The 23,357-nt window shown below is 37.1% G+C and overlaps 1 pseudogene; it reads left to right on the top strand.

The window, feature by feature from the left end:
• The window catches only part of LOC145793758 (uncharacterized), a 54,884-nt pseudogene extending 52,657 nt beyond the window's left edge, over positions 1 to 2,227 (top strand).
• The last annotated feature ends 21,130 nt before the right edge of the window (positions 2,228 to 23,357 follow it).

Genomic DNA, 23,357 nt, shown 5'->3' with positions numbered 1-23,357 from the left:
CCAGAACTTGAACTTAAAGATAGCTACCAAAACAATTAACAGCACTACGATGAGTTCAAATTTCAGTAATCACTGTCCAGTTCTGTTTGACCACAAACCATACTAAACATCATTACTATCTCAGATTTCTTCTCACAAAGCCACAATGGAAGGGGGGAAAAGAATATGTGTGGCACAAGCAAGTCCCACTTGTATAATTAATGTGTCTAAACTCTGAAGTTTTGTTATTCCAACTAACCTAATGAAGCACTAATTTTCTTAATTTCATTGCAAGAAAATTCTATCTCCTATATGAACTTCATGTTACTTGATTACTAAACAATTACCATCAATTAGGAAAAAAATCTACACACTTCTGAATATAATAAAGATGTTCATGCATTAGCAGATTTGGCTAAAATGCTAAAATAGGAACAACAACAACACTAATGTATTTAGCAAAGGTTCAGCCAAGTAGCAGAAATTTATACTAAAAACAGTAGTTCTCAATAGAGAGACAAACTTATAATTCAATAAGGAAAAACAAAAAATCAATCCCTCAGCATCTGAAAGGTTTAGATGTATTTAGAGAAGGTAAATCTAACAAAAGTATTCAATGTAGTAGCAAAAATGATGTCAATGACGATGTAAAAAATAAAAAAATCCATCAGATGTTCGGTTTTAACTTCTTTCCATTATGTTGTGTTAAGTAATCTTTGTGTCTTTGATTGCTTTTAAGCTTATAACATTCATGGCCCTTAAAATTAGATAAAATGGCCATTCGGTGCTACAAATTAAAGGTTATCATCTGTCACAAGAATCTTATATTCCTCAAATCCAAGAGCAACATTCACATTGTCTACTCTAAGCAGGAGTTTGCTGTCACTACTCGCTACATTATGGCACCTGTACAACAGAGAGAGAGAGAGAGAGAGAGAGTAGCTCACCGATCCGAATCGATTCACCGATCTGAATCGATTTTGAGAGAGAACTTCGAAATGGTTCTGATGAATCACCGATGTAAGATCTTCGAAGCTCTGACTTCGATTTTGAAAGATTTCTGATGAATCACCGATGTAAGATCACCGATCCGAAACGATTTCGATTTTGAGAGAGAGAGAGAGAGAGAGCGAGAGGGCGAGTGAGAGTCAGATTCAAAATAAAGGTGAAACAGGGAGAGGAGATGTAAGATCTTCGAAGCTCTGACTTCGATTTTGAAAGATTTCTGATGAATCACCGATGTAAGATCACCGATCCGAAACGATTTCGATTTTGAGAGAGAGAGAGAGCGAGAGCGAGAGTGAGAGTGAGAGTGAGAGTCAGAGTCAGATTCAAAATAAAGGTGAAACAGGGAGAGGAGCGTGCGGGACAAAACCATTTCAAGGCGTTGATAAACGTCTTCTATTCATGAAACGGCGCCGTTTTGATTAGAGAAAAATGCGACGCTTATGAAACGCCATTAAATATTACAAACAGTAGCGTTTTTAAAAACGCCGTTAAAAATACGCCGCCAAATCTAATATTTCCTGTAGTGCCACCTAAAAAATAGACCAAACTTAGAAAAAAAATTCTAATTTTATTCAGAATTTTATAACCATTTCCAACAGTTATTAGAAGTGTAGCTCATGCTTTGTGTTACATGCATCATAGTTGCATGCCTCCAATAATTCACCGTGACATATCGAGCAAGAATGCTTTGTTGAACTCGGAACTTGAGGCTCGTGTCTCGGATTTTGGCCCTGCAAGGTTTTTGAAGCCTAATTCCTCACATTGGACCACGGTTGCAGGCACATATGCATATATCGTGCCAGGTAACTTCAATAAATTCATAAAAATGATATCAGTTCTTTTTATCAGTGAAATCTAACCATTTTATTTGAATTTTTTTATTACAGATTCTACAGAATTGGCATACACAATGGCAGTGACAGAAAAATGTGATGTGTATAGCTTTGGGGTTTTGGCACTTGAAGTTTTGATGGGATCACATCCAGGAGAACTTATTTCAAGCCTAAAATCATTGGTTGATCAAAGACTAGAACTTGAAGATGTGTTAGATCATCGTCTTTCACCTCCTTCTGGTCAAAAAATTGAAGATGAACTGAATTCCATTGTGAAGCTAGCACTGTGGTGCTTATGTGTTGATCCGCAATCGCAACCTACCATGAATGCTGCATCTCAAGTGCTTGAAAAAAAGGTAGGTGATCACCGGGCGCTAAGCAAGAACAATCAAGCTTGGCTAAAGTAAATTTCAAATTTGAATAATTAAAAATGTGTACTTTTGTAATATGTGATGATTGTATGTGTGAACTATGTTGATTCTTTACTTTTTATCTTATGCTTTGAAAGGATTATCCTAGTGTATAATTTTCTCAATAAAATTTTAGATATAAAAGGGATAAATTTATAAATCTATTAAAATCAATTCGGCAAATGGTCTTTAATCAAGGAGTTATTTTTCACCTTTTAATTTTTTTTTCATTTTATAATTTTTTTAATTAAGGGAAATTTGTCTTTTAATGGCAACAATTCAAAAAGTGAGAGTCATGTTACAATTTTCATTTGTACCCAACACAGATCGATGTGAATTTCTATAAAAATTACAATTATTTTAATTACCCATTACCCAATAATAACGTAGGTGGATCCACTCTTATCTCTATCATTCCCCTTTAAGCTGAACTGCTATGGGTTCATGAATATCTTATGAATCACATAAATGTAGCAACTCTACTTTTTCTGTTTTGATTTGAAATCAGAGTTGTTCATTGAAGCAGAATTTACTTAAAAGGCGAAAATCTGAGGCTCCGTTTGGTAGAGTTTTGTAATTATGATTTGAGAATATGAGTTGTATTTTGAGTTTGTGTGTTTTAGAATTATGATTTGAGCGTAGAAAATTTGTTTGGTTATGGTTTTTGAATAAAGTGTTGAATTGAGTGTGGAATTGAGTGTAGAATTGAGTTTTGAAAGTTTGATTTGACATGTGAAGTAAGAAAATTTGTTTGGTTATGAGTTTTGAAAAGAGTTTTCAAAACTTAATTCAAATTGTTATAACTCATAACAAAACACATTACTTTCACATTATTGAAAATTTGATCAATACTCATAACCAAACTCTTTTTAAAATTCAATTAAAAAAATTTATTATTAACAAAAAATAACATTAATCAATTTTTTAATTGAAAATACTACAAAGGAAATAATTTTTTTTCAAAATAAATATTCAAAAAATTTAAATCATAAATATTTAAATAATTTAAATAATCTAAAAAATTTAATAAGTAAAAAATTAAAATAAATATTCAAAAATTTTAAATCGTAAAAATTTAAATATTTAAAAAATTAAAATAATTTAAAATTTTAAATTTAAAAACAACTCTACACTCAAATCGTAACCAAACACATAAAACAAAACTCAATTAAAAAATTATTTTTAAAACTCATAACCAAACACATAACTCGAAACTCCATACTACTTTCACAACTCTACACTCAAATCGTAACCAAATACATAACAAAAAAAATTAAAATATTTAAAAATATTTTTATAAAATAGAGTTTGAATTTATTTTTATAAAATATTTTAAAATTTAAAAAATTAAAATCGTAATATTTAAAAATATTCAAAAAAATTAAAAAAATTAAAAAATTAAAAAAATTGTAACATATTAAAATATTTAAAATCTTAACAAAATTAAAATATTTTTAAAATATTGATTTGAATGGAGTTTTGAAAAGAGTTTTGAATTATGTGTTTGGTTATGAGTTTTGAAAAGTAATGATTATGTTTTGAATTGAGTTTTGAGAAATGAGTGTAGAATTATGATTTGAAAACCCTAAACAAACACCACACTCAAAAGTAAGTGTGGAACTAGATTTTGAAAACTCCACCAAACGGAGCCTGAAGTTTTCAAATGAGATTTGAAGTGCAAGTGCTAATGTATAACATGGATGGTGAGAGATGGTAAAGTAACCTGTAGTATCTCCGTCCCTGTTTAAAATACTCATAATTATTAGATCATCGAAAATTTTATAGTGGGATAATCTTGAGGTATAATGGATAAATGTGAATGTTACAACCGACCTAGCAGGCATTGAAGCATTTTGTCATCTTCTTCTTCTTTCTTCCATTAGCATTAGGCATTTAGCGTATGATGTCCCTCTCTTCAGTAGATGCTTGAACTTCAAAAATGACGGAATTAAATTTTTTTTGGACCTTTTTCTGCACTGATAAGTCCATGTCAATGCGTGCGAGCTAGGTAGCTTGTGAAAACGCAATCTATAGTTCAAAAAATTGATTTTCTTTGAACCGAAACGTGTTAAATCGATGGAAAGTGAAAGGCAAGTACTTGGGGGTTATAAATTGGGGGGTTAAATACCATTCTGAATCAATTAAAAGAACAAAAATGCTTCGTACCCCTAATTTAACACCATTAAACAGATCACTAGTGACGTGGCGAGACGTAGATCCCACACTAATGTGATAGTTTGGCTCTTTTTTTTTTTTTTTCCTTACACTGCCACGTAATTAGTGCTGCTTTTAGTGATGGTGTATTAGTAGTCTGAATCAGAACTCTTAGGGGAAAAAAATTGGATTCGAGGAAGTTGGTCGTTTTTTGTAATGTTCTTCTGATTTTTATCATTTTTTTTCACTTTTCAAGTGGCTGCAAGGGAATTGCTTGAGCATTCCACCACTTGTGTCACGGGTAAATTTAAAGAAACTTAAGTAAATTTATTGTCTAATGAATCTTACGATAATTAATGATATTTTTTATCAAATACTATTAAAAAATGTCACAAATTGTTAATTTTCAACGATAGTTTGAAAATTGTCATAAAAAATGTCACTAATTATAAATTTTAGTACAGTTTAAAAAAGCGTCACAAAAAAGTCGTTAATTTTTAACTTTCAGCTACAGCTTGAAAAAATTGTACAAAAAAAATCACTAATTGTTAGTTTTAGAGACAATTTATAAAAATCGTGACAAAAAAAAAATTCACCAATTGTCAATTTTTAGCGACAAAAAAATCACCACAAAAATTTATTTTTAGCGATAATTTTACTAGAACTTATTTTCAATAGAGCTTGATGGGAATTAAGTCAAACTATTAGGACCTAGTGATAGTTTTTCCTACATTTAACTTGTCTATGAATCTTATCTGTTATGTTTGGATCTTAAATTTTCTTACAAACTATTTTTATAAAATAATTTGCTAAATTCTTCTTTCTTTTTTTTTTTCTCTTCCGATTTTTTTTTTTTTCTTTTAAAATCAGCCAATTTTTTGATAACTTGGCTCACTGGACCAATTAATTTGGGACCAAGCACACTTACAAGATTTCGAATCTGCAACATTGAAGGAGTACATCCCAAGCCAGGCCAAACTAATTGGGATTTTTTTTTTTTTTTTTTTCCAGCTAGTTAATGGTATTTGGTGTTGAGTAGTTGGTGTGCAACTTTTTATAACATCAACAAATACAAATATATAAAAAGGTTTCTAAATCATTTTTTAAATCCTTGCAAAAGTGAAAAATGTATGGCAGCAAAGTCTTCCCAACATTTTTTAAAGAATAAGTTTATGAACCCCATTTTAATTATTGTAAATTTACTTTGAATGTGAATGTGTGGTTAAGATTAAATTTATTTAGTGTATGATCCTGTGCAGAATAAATCTGAATAATAAAATGATAATTATGAATAATTTCTAAATTTAAGTATGAGTTTATAATCAGGGACGGAACTAAGAGAAGATTAGGGGGGTCATGGCCCCCTTATTTCTGTGAAAGATATGGTTTGCCATAACATTTTAAAAATATATATCATTTTATATATAAAATGGCCCCCATATAAAAATTACATATCTCATTTTTCTCCTATCCTGCACTTTTTTTTTATATCAATTTCATCCTATTAAAAATTTCATCCTATTGGTTTCTTTAAGATGGATACGAAGCTTAATGAAACCAATAATTCTGATGATCCCTGGGGCCACGGTTATATTCACAATTGATATGATGATGTTTCTTCATCCTAATCTCGCTGCTTGCTGTGGTATTGTATTGAGCCCTTTGTGGTTCACTACTACTCTTTTCATATAATTGTAACATGGTATTTTGTAAAACCATGATGGGCTATTATTATGAATAAAATTCAACTAAAGGGTTTCCAAGGCTCTTGTTTTTCATTTGTTTGTCCCCATCCTTTGGGCTAGGTTTTGTATTTCCTTTCCCTGTTTGGTTTCATGGAAAATAATTGTAGCAATATAATAATAAAATGTAAAGTAAATGGTGGGAGAAATTCTTAATTTTAGATGATACTTTTATTTTTTTCTTGTCTCCTTGATTATTACTGAGCATATTTAAATGCAGAATTTTAGTTTTTAAAATTATTTAAGTAAGATTGAAATGGTGAAGGAAATTTTTTTATTTAATTATTTTTCCTTTTCCTAATCTTGTATCATTTATAAGAATAAAAAAGAAACCAAGTAAATAAATTCAATTTTAAAAAGAGGTTTCTAGTTATAGGGGTTTTCCCACATAGATCTTAATAATAGAAATTTATTTTGGAAAATACACCAATAAGAGTACCATATACTAACGAGGAATTATTATGTGTTACAAGAATTTCACATCAATGGTATACTTTACCAATAATAGGAGCCTACATGACCTTACAAATAAGAAAATAATGAAGAAATAAGATGATATTATTGGGCGAGCACACGGCCATGTGATCGTCCTGACTCATACGATAATTCCTACTAACTCTTAATGCGGTTTTGTCATTAGTAAAACGGGAGTAGGGCCTACAATTTTATGTTGAGTCATAAGGAACAACATGGGCATGGTGTTAAGTGAAAGGTAAGGGGAAATAATAGAGAAATAAAACTATATTATTGGATGAACACACAACTACGTGATCATCTTGACCTATAGAATAATTTATATATAATTTCTATAGGTCAAGTGGTGCGTTGGACCGCCAAATAATTTTTCTTCATGACACACATGAAACGTATTTCTAGGCACATATGAATATATCGCACCTAGTAACTTTAATAAGTTCATAAAAATGATATTAGTTTCTTTTATCAATGAAATCTAACCATTTTGTTTGGGGTTTTTTTACTTCAGAATTGACATACACAATGGCAGTGACAAAAAAATGTGATGTGTATAGTTTTGGAGTATTGGCACTTGATCACATCCAGGAGAAATTTTTTCAAGCCTAAAATCATTGGTTGATCAAAGATTAGAACTTGAGGATGTGTTAGATCGTCGTCTTTTGCCTCCTTCTGGTCAAAAAATTGAAGATGAACTGAATTCCATTGTGAAGCTGGCACTGTGGTGTGGTGCTTATGTGTTGATCTGCAATCGCGAGCTATCATGAATGCTGCATCTCAAGTGCTAGAAAAAAGGTTGGTGATCACTGTGTGCCGAGCAAGAACAATCAAGCTTGGGCACAGTAAATTTTAAATTTGAATAATTAAAAACGTGTAATTTTGTAATATGTGATAATTGTATGTTTGAACTATGTTGATTATTTACTTTTTATCTCATGCTTTGAGAGGAATTATTTTTCAATAAAATTTTAGATAATAAAGAAATAAATTTATAGATCTATTAAAATCAATTCTGCAAATGGTCTTTAATCAAGGAGATTTTTTTCACTTTTAAAAATTTTAATTTCATTTAATAAAAAATTTTAATCAAGGAATTAATTAAAGGAAAATTGTGTTTTAATGGTAACACTTCAAAAAGTGAGAGTTGTGTGACAATTTTCATTTGTATCCGGCAAATCATTTTGAATTTCTATAAAAATTATGATTATTTTAAGTTACTTCTAATTACCCAATAATAAAGTTAGTGGATCCACACTAATCTGTATCATTCGCCTTCAAACTGAACTACTTTCTCTATTTTAGTTTGAAATCAGAGATGTTTTTAGAAAACATAATTTACTTTGAAGGCGAAAATCCAAAGTCTTCAAATGATTTTTTTGAAGTGCTTAATTATGAAATTGATAGTGACAGGTGATAAAATATTCTCAAAGCTCTCCGTCCTCTATCTTAAAATATTCATAATTATTAGATCATTGAAAATTTTAAAATGTAATAATCTGATGATAAAATCAATGAATGTAAATGTGAAAGATCTTATAGATTGGATATAATTAACTCATTATTTTAAAATGTGAAAATTTTTTAAATGTATACTATAGTTTAAGCTAATAGTATAGCGAAAAATCTTATAGATTGGATATAATTAACTCATTATTTTCAAACAATTGACAGACTGCTTAGTGTGATTTATGATATCTCATGCTTTGAGCATCACGTAGGCAATGTTATATGGTATTCTAAGATTGTTTAATAATTTTCATTTGAAATACATTATTTATAAGTAATATCATCTCTTTAATATTTTTCTATCAAATAAAAATTAAATAGATTTTATAATAATTTGTGATATAAAAGATGTGTTTTTATTTTCTAAAATTAAGAATTTTGATCCATAATTTTGTATTAAAATTACAAACTTATATCACCGTCCCGCACCGAACTATTCTACATTATTATAGAATTTTAATTTGTTCTTATTAATAATAAATATGTAATTTTTTATGCTTAAATTTAGCTCATAAAATTATTATTATCTTAATATTCATCATGCTTTTTTTTAAATAAAAAATTATAATTAATAGTGCTCCATGTAACTCAATTTTCTCCGCCACTGGTTAATGGTACAGAGTTGAATATTTGATGTGCAACTTTTTATAACATCAAGAAATACAAAAGATTTGTAAAAATGTTTCGGCATCATTTTTTAAAGGGGAAATTCTTTGTCAGTGTAGTTAGCAGAAAATATTTTCAAATTAATGATTCTTTATAAATATTAATATGTAATATTATATATTTTTTATCATTTTATAATTAAAATATGAAAATATCATGAACGAGTAATTTTCCTTTTTTTTTTTTTTGAAATCCTTAAAAAAGTGAAAAAAAAAAATGGGTTGTAGAAAAAGTCTTCCCAGCAATTTTTTGAAAAATGGTGCAGGAAGAGTTCCCATCACTCTTCAACTCGAGTGGTGTCTTAGAAACTCAAGAAATCGGTAGCATGATTCGGCAGGAGCTTGCCAATGTTTATGTATTATATTTTTATTCATTATTTGATATGGCGTATTGTAAACTTTTATGTCACTTGAAAAACACGCTTATATAAAAATAAAAATAAAAATGTTGTTAGATAAATTGATAGAGAGAGAATAAATTGTATGTATTATGATTGATGTATTGAATATATATTGAATGTTGTGTTGAGCTCTCTCCTTTATAGAGGAGAGGGAGAACAATTACAAACCTAAAGTAGAAGCACAAACCAAACAACATTATTAAAGGTACATTATTAAAGCATACTAATTATTATACTAACCTAATTATTAAAGCAACACTTTACATATTATATTCTAACAGTCCCCTCAAACTCAAGGAGGATAGGGACCAACCAACTTGAGTTTGGAGAGAGTAGAAAAATAAAATAAAATAAAATAGGATAGGAGACACTGTATGGTTGTCTCAAATTGTTGCTGAAGACACGGTATGGTCGTGTCAGACCGTTGTAGGAGCTAACCGGAATAAATGTCGGGACAGTTTACGGGATCATGCCGGACCCTTGTAGAAGCTAACCGGAATCAATGTCGGGACAGTTTATGGGGTCATGCTGGACCGTTGTAAAAGCTGACCGGAATCAATGTCGGGACAGTTTACGGGGTCATGTCGGACCGTTGTAAAAGCTGACCGGAATCAATGTCGGGACAGTTTACGGGGTCATGTCGAACCGTTGTAGCAGACACTGTATGAGTGTGTATATAGGCTGCCCAAAAGATATACATGGATATATATATCGAGCCCTCAAAAGTCGCGCCCTCAAAAAGCGCGCCCACTGCATCAAAAGCCGTGCCCGACAGAAATCATCGAGCGGCGAACCATCAAAAGTTGCGCCAGACACGTGGCGATGCACGTGATCGACAGAGCGGCGTGTCGGCCGCGTCGTCATTGTCGATATAAACCAATGCGGAGGCTGTGTAAACCAAACCAGGCTGAAACCTCTGAGCATTGTCATTCTGAAACATTCTGTAACCAACCCGTTCTGACATTACCAGGCGGAAATCGCTGCTGCTCTGAAACACTCATCAACCCAAAACATGGCCTCTTCTTCCCGTGGTCTACTCACTCTCTTTCCAGACCTCAACGAGTCCACAAGAGAGATAACTGGTGCGGTTGCCCTTGAACCTCAACCAAGCGCCCCTGAGTTTGCTCCGTTGACCTTTCCTATACGGTCTGTGGAGCAAAGAATGGCAGCACAATCAGATATTGAGGCCAATCAATATACATTGAAGTCATGTGTGGAGACGATGACGGCAGTCACAAACTTGTCGCACCGGCTTCAGAGTAGGACAAATGAGGTGCAGCAGTTAAATGCCCAACTGGCTCTGCTCCAGCGCATGTATAAGGATGCGCGAGCAGAGATATGTGTGCTAAAAGCGGAAAACAAGGATCTGAAGCGGAAGGCCACCGTGATGTTCCGATTTTGAGGTCCGCCATATGCTGCAGTGGAGGAGCAGAGGGGAGTGAACATGCTCGGTGGCGTGGGAAACACGGAGACAGCACCGTCAAGGGCCGCGCAGGACGGAGACAAGAAGAAGAGACCGGCGGCAGAGTACAGAAGAAAAATCCCGCCGGTGGATGTGGGTGTTTTGTTTTTGTTTGTTTGTTTGTTTTTTTTTTTTTTTTTTTTAGTGTAGAATGATGAGCGGTGTGAATCCCTGTCATGAATAAAACGAGTGTTTTTTTTTTTTTTTTGTGTGCAAATCGTATGGCAGGAATGACATAATACGGAGCAGAAATAATAATGGAAAAAAAAAGATTAAAAATAAAGTGAAAGAAAAAAAAAAGAAATAATAATAATATATTTGAAATCAAAACGAGAGAGTGAGGGAAAAAGGAGATTGGTTCAAGATGGAATTTCTGATCTTGAAGGTGAAGTTCTGCCATGGAATTTGTTAAAAACTACTGTAGCGCAGCAACAACAAGATCAAGAGCAAGAAGAATAATTTGTGGTAGCGGAGTGAAGGTATGGGTAGAGGTCCGGCGGGCGGCTAAGACGAGACTGCCGCCCGCCGGTGAAGCGAAATTATTAGATTCTTAACCTAGCTCTGATACCATGTTAGACAAATTGATAGAGAGAGAATAAATTATATGTATTTGTTGGCTTTTTGGCTTTTCGAAGGGTATTTTTGTAAATGTGAGCGTGCCAGCAAGGATCAATCAGTCCTTACAGAAATTGTGATTGCCAACCAATTACCAAACGATTGTGTTTTAGTTCTTTCAGCCTCAATGAAGAGGACTTTTACTGGTGGCTTGACTTAGGAGAAATTAAGAGAAATAACAATTAATATGAAGAACAATGGAAGTATTTCATAAAAATGAAAAACTTACAATAGTCCAAACTCAGCCTCGAAGAGGTTTACAGTAACAGTCCACTTGAATCTACTTGAGACTACTCCTATGAATTGAAGTGCAGTGCAGATATGTAAAGTGCAGGTATTGAAAGTACAGGAATGTAAAACTGGAAAGTAAAATATGAAATAAAGACTGGTATGTATGATCTGAGTTCCCTCTTTTTTCCTGGGGGTCTCTCTGCTATTTATACTTGTCAAAGATGACCTTCGAACTGCTCTTCGAACCGTCGAACTGCTCCTCCATGATCGCTGATCATGTTGCCTTAGAAGTAGCTCCATTATGCCACTATTTGCAATTAGGCTTCCCTCCTGTATTTGAATTTGAATATGAGTAACCGTTGAAGCCACGTCACCTTGCGTTTCTTTACTGATCCAATGTTGCTCAGACCATGTGAGAACCAATTATCATCACCACGTGTACGATCAGGATTGGAGACTTTAATTATTTTCCAATAATACCCTTATTCTGCCACGTGTCGGATTGTAACTGCTTTTACAAAATATATAGCTAACATTACCCCCCGCACTAATATACCCAATACTTGGTGATATTAGTGGACCAAGAAGCTTTTCCCGCGCTTTTGGATCGTGTATGGAATTCATCTCCAGGAAACATAACCGTCACCTATTTGATGATTATTTGCATTAATTCCCTTTCGATTCTGTTGGATATCCCAACACCTTAGTATTCGAACAGACCATGGCTAAACCAACTCCCCTTTCTACTGATCAAGCATACGAAGAGTCATTGGGTAATGCTAATCCCCCTCGAAAGAACCTCCACGCATTCATTAGCCATCTTTATCCACCTTCCTATATTCAGGTTATGGATGCCTTTGCAAATTATCATCCTTTGGACCACGAATATATTGCCCTTAAGACTTCGATTCGACAAACTACAGCCATAGATACAAGAAGTTCTTCCTCTGATTCTTTCTTGTATTTCGAACAAACTGCTTCGATCCCTCGATTCAGCAATTTGCAGCCATGGATTTAGGAAAAAATTCTGCATGGGATGAGGCTACAACTTCTTCATCTCCTGGGGCCTCTGGCTGGACCAACTGGTCAACACCTGAGACTTGTGATTTGAGGGAGCGAATCAATCACCATTTCGTTGAATTCACTGACCCTTTGGAATTTCCTTCCTACGCTCGAAGTTCAGTGGTCTATCCTTATGTGCCCATTGACCAACGACGTAGCTTGGAGGAGAACTTGCTTGTGGCTTGGTATACATCTTCTATACCTACGAAGATAATGCCTGCTATCCGGCGCTCAGAAGAAGCACAAGGGTACAACCCATCATTCTTAGCCAAGAAGGCGAAGATCTGCTCTTCTGACTGGCTTGCTTATATTAATGCCTTTGTTCCTTCCGCTCCCGCGCCATCTCCTATAATGGAAGCATCCACACCTTCTTCTCCATCCTTTGAAGCTGAAGCATCTACGTCTTCTTCTTCACTGTTTGAAGCAGAACCATCCACTCCGTCTCCTCCTCCTACTTTGTCCTGGACGGAGAAACTAAGGCTTGCCCTTCCAATGGACAAAGTTTTCCCACCTTACCAACCTCCGTCACCCCTTTCTCCAGCCGAGCAAAAGAAAGCTCAACTTTTGCTCGCGGCTTTCTCCCACCTGCCCTTCAATGTTCTTGAGGATGACATTCCTCTTAAGAACTTTCGATGGGCTTGTGATGTCCTGACTAGGGGTTATGTCCTCAACCCTCTTGCCCAAGCAGAGCTTCATTTGTTTTTGGACCAACTTCCAGTGCTCCTTTATTGGCATCGGAATTCCATGGTCACCATGCAATCTTTAGACCAACTTTCGTCTCTGCGAATTCAGGCCCAGTATGAAGCAGAAAACTTCACCGAAGAATTCGACGACTTCAAGAATAAAGATTCTGCATATTGGGATGATTTGATCGTAGATGAATTGGAACAAAGATTGAGGGAGGAGGCTTTTGAAATAAAGGCTGAAGAGCTCTATTATGAAGTGAGAGCACATCAGCTCATGCAACCAACTCTTGAAGAAATAGAAGATATAATAAAGAAAGAAAAGAAATTCATTGACCATTGTTGGACTAAATTTCATGATCTTGTTATCTATTCTATTCCTTATTTTTATGAACTTGAGTTTGTACCCAAATGGGGTTATTCAATGTAATCTCTTTATCTTTAATACAAACAAAGTTATTTTGCACTCGCCATTGCTCGACTCTGCTTCCTTTTATATTTTAAAACTAATTTAGAGCTTCGAATTGGACAACCTCATCCTTCGAATTATATATTCAATCATTTTCTTTTAATGATAATAATGAAACACTAGAAGGAACCAATCATGTCTTTTTCCAATTCATGGAGTAAAATTGACAATTCTGGCAGATATTATCTTAGTGCTTCGATTTCAACAACTTTACTCTTCAACACTAACTGTAACCAATATATGGTCATGGTTGATATAGCCAATCAATTTTAAACTGATCTCTTTGGCTTCGAAGGGCAACCTATAGCAATTCCTTCTTGCACATATAGAAACCAATGATTGGTTTTAGATGTTTCGAACAGTGCCCCTCTTCTTTAAAGAGTCCTAGGGTTTGCTTCGAATGTTGTCACTTTGACTGATAACCTTCAAACAGGTCTTTGGACTTTTTGAAGTAGACCAATACTTTGAGCATTCAAGTATTTTTAAGCATGTAGTATGCTTCGAAGTCGGCTTCTGCATTTCGAAGCCGTTGTTGTTTGAAATTTTAGCGCCAAAATTTGGCTTCGAAACTGGCATCAATGTGCTTTTCCCTCCAGAAATTATCGATGTTGAAAGAGATTCCTTGTATTCGCACGTTTTAGTACTTAACGACTTACGAGATATATTCCCGAACACAAAAGTTATTTAAAACCTTTTTACTCTGTGCTCCGGAATTGTTTACGCATTCAAACCCCCTTTAGATTTCCATTTCTCTCTACTCCCTTCTATATTTTCCGAAAAAACTCACTATCAATGGCTTCTTCCTCATCAAAAATTCCGACCATAGAGCGCGTAAGCTCATCTGTGGCTTTGAAACGGCTTATTGATGCTGAATGTGAGAAATACAAGGGTGATGAGAAAAGTGTCATCGATGGGCGTATCTTTATCCCTCGTCGCCATGTGCAGCGAGAGTACGTGCTTGGGCCCATTTTCAAGGAGATCCCTTTTGAGCTTCCCGCCCTATATCCTCGTTTGGAGAATCAATGTCTTCTGTATGAGGGTGGTCTCGACTGGAAAGGTTGGAAAGTCAATCGTCCTCACCGATGCTGGCCCACGATGAGACCAGAGTGGCAAGAATGGTACGACCGAGTTGTCCCTGCTAGGACACTGGACCTTCAAGAACTCTGCCTTCTCGATGCTCTTCGACTATCTAGGGTAACTATCTCAGAAGACCCTTTTCTAATTCCTGCTGCTTTATGTTTTTGGAACCCTATTTTCAATTTCTTTCAGTTTAGGTGTGGGATGATGGCTCCCACTGTCCTTGACATTTGCCATCTTTTAGGAGTATCCCCTATTGGTACTCCCATTACCCCAGATTTCCCTGATTTAACGGTCCCTTTCCTTCTCCCTTCTTTTACTTCCTCTTATAGTGATTTTGTTAGAGCTGAGAATAAAAAAGAGGGCCCAGTAACTGATAGGGAATTCTTTTCCTTCTTGTTATACTGGCTTTGCAAATTTCTCTTCTGTACTTCTTCCCAAAGAATAATGTCAGAATTTGCTCCTCTTGCCAAAGCCTTCGTCTTGCGGAAACGAGTAGCCTTGGTCCCATATATCTTAGGCCATACATATAGAGCTTGCTCTCTCTTTTGTGAAAAACCCTTAGATGCTAACCAAGGGGGGCCATTCTGGATCCTTCGGCTTTGGCTTTTCGCCTACTTCACCGACTTGCAATCCAAATGCCTCAAATTTTCTGGGCCGTTTTCTCTTACCCATGGCATAAGATTGGCCAATGCTTCACTCTATCCCTCTACTTTTTCCTTTTATTTTTCTTTCTTTCATCAGCTACCAGCCACCCCTCCTCTTCATTACTTCCGTCCCTTCGAATCCAATATTGGCCCAACTTGGTTGAATAATTTCCTAAGTGACAAGCTCTGCACCTTACCTATTCATAAAGAGATATGGGCTTCTCTTCTAATTCCTCGAGAGATATTCATCGGGACCACCAATCCTAGAGCTTATAAATGTATAGCTGAGCCCTATTGTCCTGCCCAATTTGCTAGACAATTTGGTCTCACACAAGGGGTCCCAATCCCTCTCTATAGCAACACCAATCTGAGCCTTACTAAGAGGGATTTGAAGGTTCGAAAATCAAGGTTAGAAGAGGCAACCTTCAAGTTTATGGATGATTTGGCCAATTTTGAGTTCACCCCTTTCTCTCCTCAAGGTACTGAATTGAAGAGATATCAAAATTGGTGGGTGAGCAACATGGAGGTTTATTTGGCTATCCCCCCTCAGAACCTATTGGAGGTGCTGGATGTGCCCAAGCCCAAGGGAGCTGAGACTGTCATTTCTTCCACTGTTTCAATTACAATACCTGCTACAACTCAGTTTACTTCTGCTGCTTCAATTACTCCCAGAGTCACCCGAAGTATGTACCCCTTTTTCCTTTTCTCTAACCTCCCCACATAATGCTTGCTATCTTATCTCTAATCCTTCTTCTATGAAGGTGGTCAACCACAAAAGAAGAAGAGACTCCTTGAGCTAGAAAAGGGAAAAACTGAGCTTCCAGAGACAGAAGAAGAAGAAGAAGATCAAGAACAGGAGTCTCCCTTGAAAAAAAGCAAAAGAGTACCTCAATTGGCTCAAGAGGAGACGGCCGCTAAGAAGGTAGAGGAGGAGCTCATTTTTGAAGAGTCTGGACCCCAACCTAAAGAGGTCGAGAAGACAATGAAGGAGCGAATGATACCAATTCAAAGGAAAAGGAGAAGAAAAATTACTGTTTCTCCTTCCGATTTTACTGAAGATTCTGATTCCGAGACAATTGCCCAAGTAATAGAAAAGAGGAGGAAGGTTACTGCTTTAGCTACTGGCTCGTTTGAAGACCCCATCCATAAGGCTATAGAACAAGAATATTCCAAAGCCATAGTTGTCCTTGAAAGGGCTGAGGGGAGGCAGCAGCAACAATAACTAAGAGAGAAGGTCGTTGCCGTTGATGCATTACCAAAGGAAATGGCAATAGAACAACAGACTATTGAACTATACACTGGAACAAGTAATTTTCTTCATGCCTTTATTCTTTTCTTGTCGAATCTTCAAGACTGAGACTTGACATTACCTCATATTTTCTTCTTTTTGCAGCAACGACCACTGCATTCATCTTTCCAGCGAGACCTTCCCCAATTTCAGTTGAAATTGACCAGATGCAACGCGTGAAAACCATTCAAATCATGCTCCCACTTCCTAAGCCTATATTCAATACATCTTTTCCGAGTCCAAGTATCCCTGCATCTCTTTTCCTTGGCTTAGAGCCATACCTCCCTTTCTTGACTCTTGATCTGCCTCAGTTTGCTTCTTCGATCCTCGCTCTTCCTCCTACTGCTACTTCATCTCACATGGCAGTTGATTCTCCTTCAGAGGGTGCTAATAGTTCCCCAACTCTTGGTTCATCATCTTTACCCACTTCCAGCCCCTCTTCACTTGATTCATTGGTGGTTAAGACCATAGAGGCTGCCAGAAATGCTCCACCTATTTCTCCTGTTCCCATGCAGTCCTCTGTGCTTTTCACCACAACACTTTCTGCACCCCTCATGTCTATGGATGAGGTAGACATTTTCGAAGCCAAACTGGCTAGTTTCTCCGACACACCCTCTACCTCTCCATCATTTAATGCCGAAGCTGAGCCATTAGTCTTGGCTGACTCCTTGCTGGAAATTTTTTAGAGTTCTTCCTCTAGCAGCAAGCCTTCTGCACTTTTGATAGATATGGGCACATGCCTAGAACTGCTAATTTCTTTCTCAAGAATTCCCTTCGAGGCTCTGCAAAGGCCAATAATCAGAGATGGGTTCCTTCAATGTTGCAAAATCGCTGAGCAGTCCGGCATGAAAGTTTCAAGTTATCTATCTCAGGCAGCAGCTACTGTTGACTTCTACCTCAACATTTGTCATGCTGCTAAGGCTGCAGACGAGAAACTGGCTAAGGATCAGAGTTTTGTTTCTCAAGTGCATACTGAAGTATCAGATCTCAAGGAACAGCACTCTTCTGCTTCTCAATTTCGAATTCAGCTGCTGGAGAAGAAAGCCCAACTTGAAGAGGAGCTAGCTGCAGTAAACCAGGCCTTGGTTCAAACCGATACCAAATTGCACATCACCAATCAAGAGTTGACTGATCGAAAAGGAGACATGGCTGCAGCTATCCAATTATTTCCGTTACTTAGCAATAGAAAGTCTACTGTACAAAAACAATTAAGACATTGTAATGATTTCTGGGCCAATCTGTGGCACAACGTATTTAATTCTTTATAAAAGAACAAATCTTGTGCATCATTCGAATAGCCTTGTGTTTTTGTATTATCCTATTCCTTGTGTTTCCCAAATGGTTGGAAAATAAGGTTTCAGATACCTGCCATTAATCTTTTTGGGATGTACATAACCATTTAAATTTCTTAAATGATATGCTCCAAAAGGCAAAACTCTATGAATTTGATATGGCCCTTCCCAGTTAGGTGACCATTTACCAAACTTATGGCTTTTAATTCCTATTCGGAGTATTGTTTTTCATACCAAATCACCTTCATCAAAGCCAATGTGTTTAACTTTCTTGTTGTAATTCTTGGCTGCTTTCTTCTTCTGTAAAAGAATGCTATTCAAAACCAGGATTCTGGCTTCATCTATGCCTTCTAACTCCAGGCACATGCTTTGATGGTATTGCTCGGGATCTAACTGATCTTGGCATTTTACCCTCAAAGATTTAATATTAATTTCCACAGGTAACACTGCATCATGCCCATATACTAAGGCATAAGGAGTAATTCCTGTGCTTGATCTTGGGGAAGTTCTGTAAGCCCACAAAACATCCAACAGAAGGTTGTGCCAATCCCTAGGATTATCTTCCACAACCTTTTGTATACCTTTTTTCAAGGATTTATTGGATGATTCAGCTTGTCCATTGGCTTGTGCATAATAAGGTGTGGAATTAACAAGACTAATTCCAAATTCTGCCACAAAATATCTCACCATCTTCCCATCAAACACAGTCCCATTATCTATAGTTATGGTTTGTGGGATGCCAAATCTATGGATCAAGTCTTTAATGAACCCAATGACCTCTGTTTGATCTACAGCCTTATATGGCTTGGCTTCAACCCACTTAGTGAAGTAATCAGTGGCCACCAGAATGAAACAATGATGTTTCGAAGAAGGTGGGTGTATTTTGCCAATCATATCCATGGCCCATCCTCTGAATGGCCAAGGCTTCACTACTGCATGTAAGTCAGTTATGGGCACATGCCTTATTGCGCCATGTTTTTGGCATGCCTGGCAACCTTTTGCATATTCGATGCAGTCCTTAAGAATGGTTGGCCAATAATAGGAATGCCTTCGAAGCAACCATCTCATCTTTACACCAGGCTGATGAGCGCCACAGATGCCTTCATGAACCTCAGCCATGGCTGTTAATGCTTCTTTTGGGCCCAAACACTCCAGCAATAAGCCATCTCCCCCTCTTTTGTAAAGAGCGTTACCATATATGATATATTGCATGGACTGCAATTTGACCTTCCTACTGGCCTTCGAAGATGGACCAGCTAAATATTGCATTATTGGATGCCTCCAATCTTGTTCTTGTAAGTCATTATGGTTGGCTTCCAAGACCATATTCCTTTTATTCAAAGGTTGTATTAATTTCTGGTATGTTGTCTGACTTATGTCCCTTTGAGAATTATTCTTTCTCTTGAAGTTCGAAGCCTTTTGAGCCACATCATTAGCTCTAATGTTCAAGAATCTTGGAACATGGGTTACATTTGCTATTTGAAACTGAGAAAGCAAATGTAATGCAGCAACATAATATGGAAAAATACTTATGCTTTGACACTTGAAAATCCCTTTCACTTGATTAACCACCAATTGAGAGTCTCCAAATATGTCAACTGCATGTACTTGTAGCCTAATAAGGATTTCTAATCCTACTATTAAAGCTTCATACTCAGCCTGATTATTAGAACAAGTGGCTTCATCTACTCTGAAACCATGTGTGGTTTCTACCCCTTGTGGAGATCTTATTACAACACCAATTCCAATTAAACCATTGGCTTTCGACCCATCAAACCACATCTGCCATGGCTCAACATTAGCCATACCAAGCTCCATTATCTCCTGGCTCTCTGTTTGAGATGGATGGTCTGCCAAGAAATTGGCTAAAACCTGCCCTTTTACTGCCCTTTGAGGGACATATTCTAGATAAATTCTGATAAGGCAAGTATCCACTTGCCAATTCTTCCCCTCAACATTGGTCTAGATAACATATATTTAACCAAATCTGTGGTTGCAATTACCAAGACAGTTGTAGGCAAAAGATAATATCTTAATTTTATTACAGCAAAATACAAAGCAAGACACAGCTTTTCAACAGCTGAATATTTACATTCACAAGAATTTAAAAACCTACTAAGGTAATAAATAGCTTGCTCCTTGCCTTCTTCGTTGTCTTGGGCTAAGAAAGCTCCCAATGAATCCTCTGCTGCAGCTATGTACAACTTCAAGGGCTTGTTCCCCTTTGGTGGCATCAGCACTGGAGGGTTAGCCAAGTAGGCTTTGATACCTTCGAAAGCAATTTGATGCTCTGCTGACCACACGAATTCTTCTTCAACTTTCAGCCTTAACAAGGAAGAAAATACTTTAGTTTTTCCTGCAGTGTTAGAAATAAACCTTTGAAGAAAGTTAACCTGTCCAAGGAACTTCTGTAATTCTTTCTTACTTGATGGAGGCCTGGCTGCAATGATGGCTTTGGCTTTGTTCTGGTCAATCTGTATTTCTTTCTTGTGTACCACATAACCCAAGAAGTTTCCAGATGATACGCCAAAGGCACATTTAAGAGGGTTGAGCTTTAATTTGAACCTTCTCATTCTTTCAAAGGCTGCTTCTAAGTGAAACAGGTGCTCTTCCATGGATTGGGATTTAACCACAATGTCATCAATATAACATTCTAAATACCCTCCAATGAGGTCATGAAAGATAGTGTTCATGGCTCTTTGATATGTAGCTCCAGCATTCTTTAGACCAAATGGCATTTTAACCCATTCAAAGGTGCCAATATTCCCAGGATATCTGAATGATGTCTTGTGGATATCTTCCTCTGCAATGCAGATTTGGTTATAGCCGGAATGCCCATCCATCATTGACAAGACTTGGTGACCTGCTGAACTGTCTACCAGCAAGTCCACTATAGGCATAGGGTACTCATCTTTGGGAGTTGCCAGATTTAAGTTTCTGAAATCGATACATACCCTCATTTTGCCATTCTTCTTTACTACAGGCACAATATTAGATAGCCACTCGACATACCTGGCTGTTCTAATAAAACCTGCCTTGAGGAGTCTAAGGATCTCTTCCTTGACCTTCTGAATTACTTCTGGACTCATCCTCCTTGGTTTCTGCTTGTAAGGCTTGAAATTAGGCTTCATGGGGAGCCTATGTTCCACTAATGACCTATCCAATCCTGGTAGTTCATTATAAGACCATGCAAAGCAATCTTTGTATTTCTTCAGAACAACCAATAGCTGGTTTCTGTCCAGAGCATTCAAACAAGCACTTATATAAGTGGGCTGTTGTACAGAACCTTCCCCTAGATTTACTTCTTCCAAAGGGTCTTGTGCCTGAGGACTTACCAAAGCTTCTTCCTTGATTTCTTCAACCTTCGAAGTAGCCTTCTTGCTTTGTTCTGCTCCTAGGTTTTTTAGTTCAACATCCTTGCCCTCCTCCTCATAGACAAAATCTGTCCATAAGGCATCCTCATCCTGTATCTCCTGGACTTTTGTCTCAATGTCCAATGCACAATATTTCCCAAGGGTCAAAATTCTGACCTGTTGCTGTTTCTGCTTGCAGCCGAGTATCATGGCCTCCCTTTCTTGCTCCTGTACTCTCTGGACTATAGCTTCTACATCCAATGTTGAGAATTTAATCAGAGCCAAGGATGTGGCTTCTTGCTTTTCACTTCTTTGCCTATAACCAGGCATCATTGTCATCCTTTAGAACGACCTCTTCATCAGCACTTTCTTGGACTAAGTGCTTCAAGTGTGTCACTTCCTCATCAGCCGTCACTTCGGCTGAACTGTCATCTTTCATCAGTATACTGAGCGGTGTTACTCCCTCAATATACAATTTAGCCTCCGCAAAGTCTGCACAGGCTATGAAGGGTTGAGGATCTGCATCGATTTCCTCTGTCTCTCAATTGCCTAAAGCCATCATGATTTTCTGATGCAAAGAAGAAGGCACACATTTGTTAGTGTGGATCCAATCCCTTCCAAGTAAAGCATTACATTTAGCATTACTGTCGATTACGAAGAATGCTGTCATGCAATCCCTGGTTCCCACACTTAAATTAATGGGTAGAATCCCCTGAGCCATTTGCTTATCTCCAGCAAAACCAGCGATGGTTGTGCTGGTTGGGATCAACCTGGGATTCCTTTTCCCTAGTTTCTTCAAAGAAGATTTTGGCAACAAGTTTACTGCTGCCCCATTATCTATTAGGACTCGATTCAGTTGTATCCCATCGAAGAAAGCCTTGATGTACAAAGGCTTAACATGTTGTGTCATGGAATTCGAGGGATACTCGAATGGATACGATAGATTGATGCTTACCACTTCCTCGCTCTCATATTCATCTTCCATCGGGTTAACCATTTCGAAATTATCTTGCACCATACTTGCTTGTGAGTCTTCACTAGAGATCTGAACTGGATCAGCTTCCTGCCCCTCTTGATTCTCATCTCCAGCTTGGAATTCCTGTGGTAGTATGTGTACCATGTTCACTGATACTGGGGGAAACGAGCCAAACTAGATGGCTGGCTGTACCTGTTTCCCCTCTTGGTCACTTTGGTCGACTTCCTCAGAAACATCCTGCATGATGCATTCTGGTATTTCATTGCTAACTGATCCCTTCGAAGGATCTTTCTCAACTGGCTCTTCAGTCAGAAACGTTTGTTCAGCCATGAAGGCTTCGAACATCTCTTCTTCCATCATTTCTTTCTTTTGGCTTGTGCCAATCTCTTCTTCTGTCTCACTACCACTCTCCATCAGAGCCTTCTCCAATCCAGCTAAACTAGCCTTCTCTCTGGCTGTTAGTTCGGCATGAACCTTAGCCAATTGTTCTCGGCTGCAGACCACTTTGCTCTGTGGAACCGGCTTTTGAGCATGGTCTGACTTTGGGTTCTTCCTTCCTTCCATTTTGACTGGTGAAGAATTTTCTCCACTTTCCTTCAGATCTTTCTGGTACTGGGTGTACCTGCGCTGAATTTTTCTCCTCTGTGATCTTGAGATGACTGGGACCATGTCTGGTTCCCTCGTCTTTGGGTGTTTAAGCAGCACCCAGTTATTCGGAGCCACCATAGGAGGCTTGATCATCCTGCCTTGGTTTACAACATCTCCATAAGCAAGCACTTCCCTAGGTTTGTTTTGCATTACAAACCAGTCCGGGACTCCAGGCACCCACGAACCTACTGATCCAGATGTGGAACTGTTTCTTTCTACCTTCGAAACCGCCTTCGAAACTGGCTGTGAAGGTAGATGCTTGTTCCTGACTTCATGTCTCGAGTCTGTTTATGGCCTTTGATGAAAGTGGCCACTTTCAGTTCTGCGTGAGGTTAGTCTAGGAGGCCAATCCCTGGCTTTAATCCCGTAACCTGAACTCTTC

This window comes from Camellia sinensis, chromosome 6, assembly GCF_055761805.1.
Source record: "Camellia sinensis isolate YWXY chromosome 6, ASM5576180v1, whole genome shotgun sequence".
Taxonomy (NCBI): Eukaryota; Viridiplantae; Streptophyta; class Magnoliopsida; order Ericales; family Theaceae; genus Camellia; species Camellia sinensis.
Note: the sequence above shows the minus strand (reverse complement) of the source record. Positions and strands in the feature narration are given on the sequence as shown.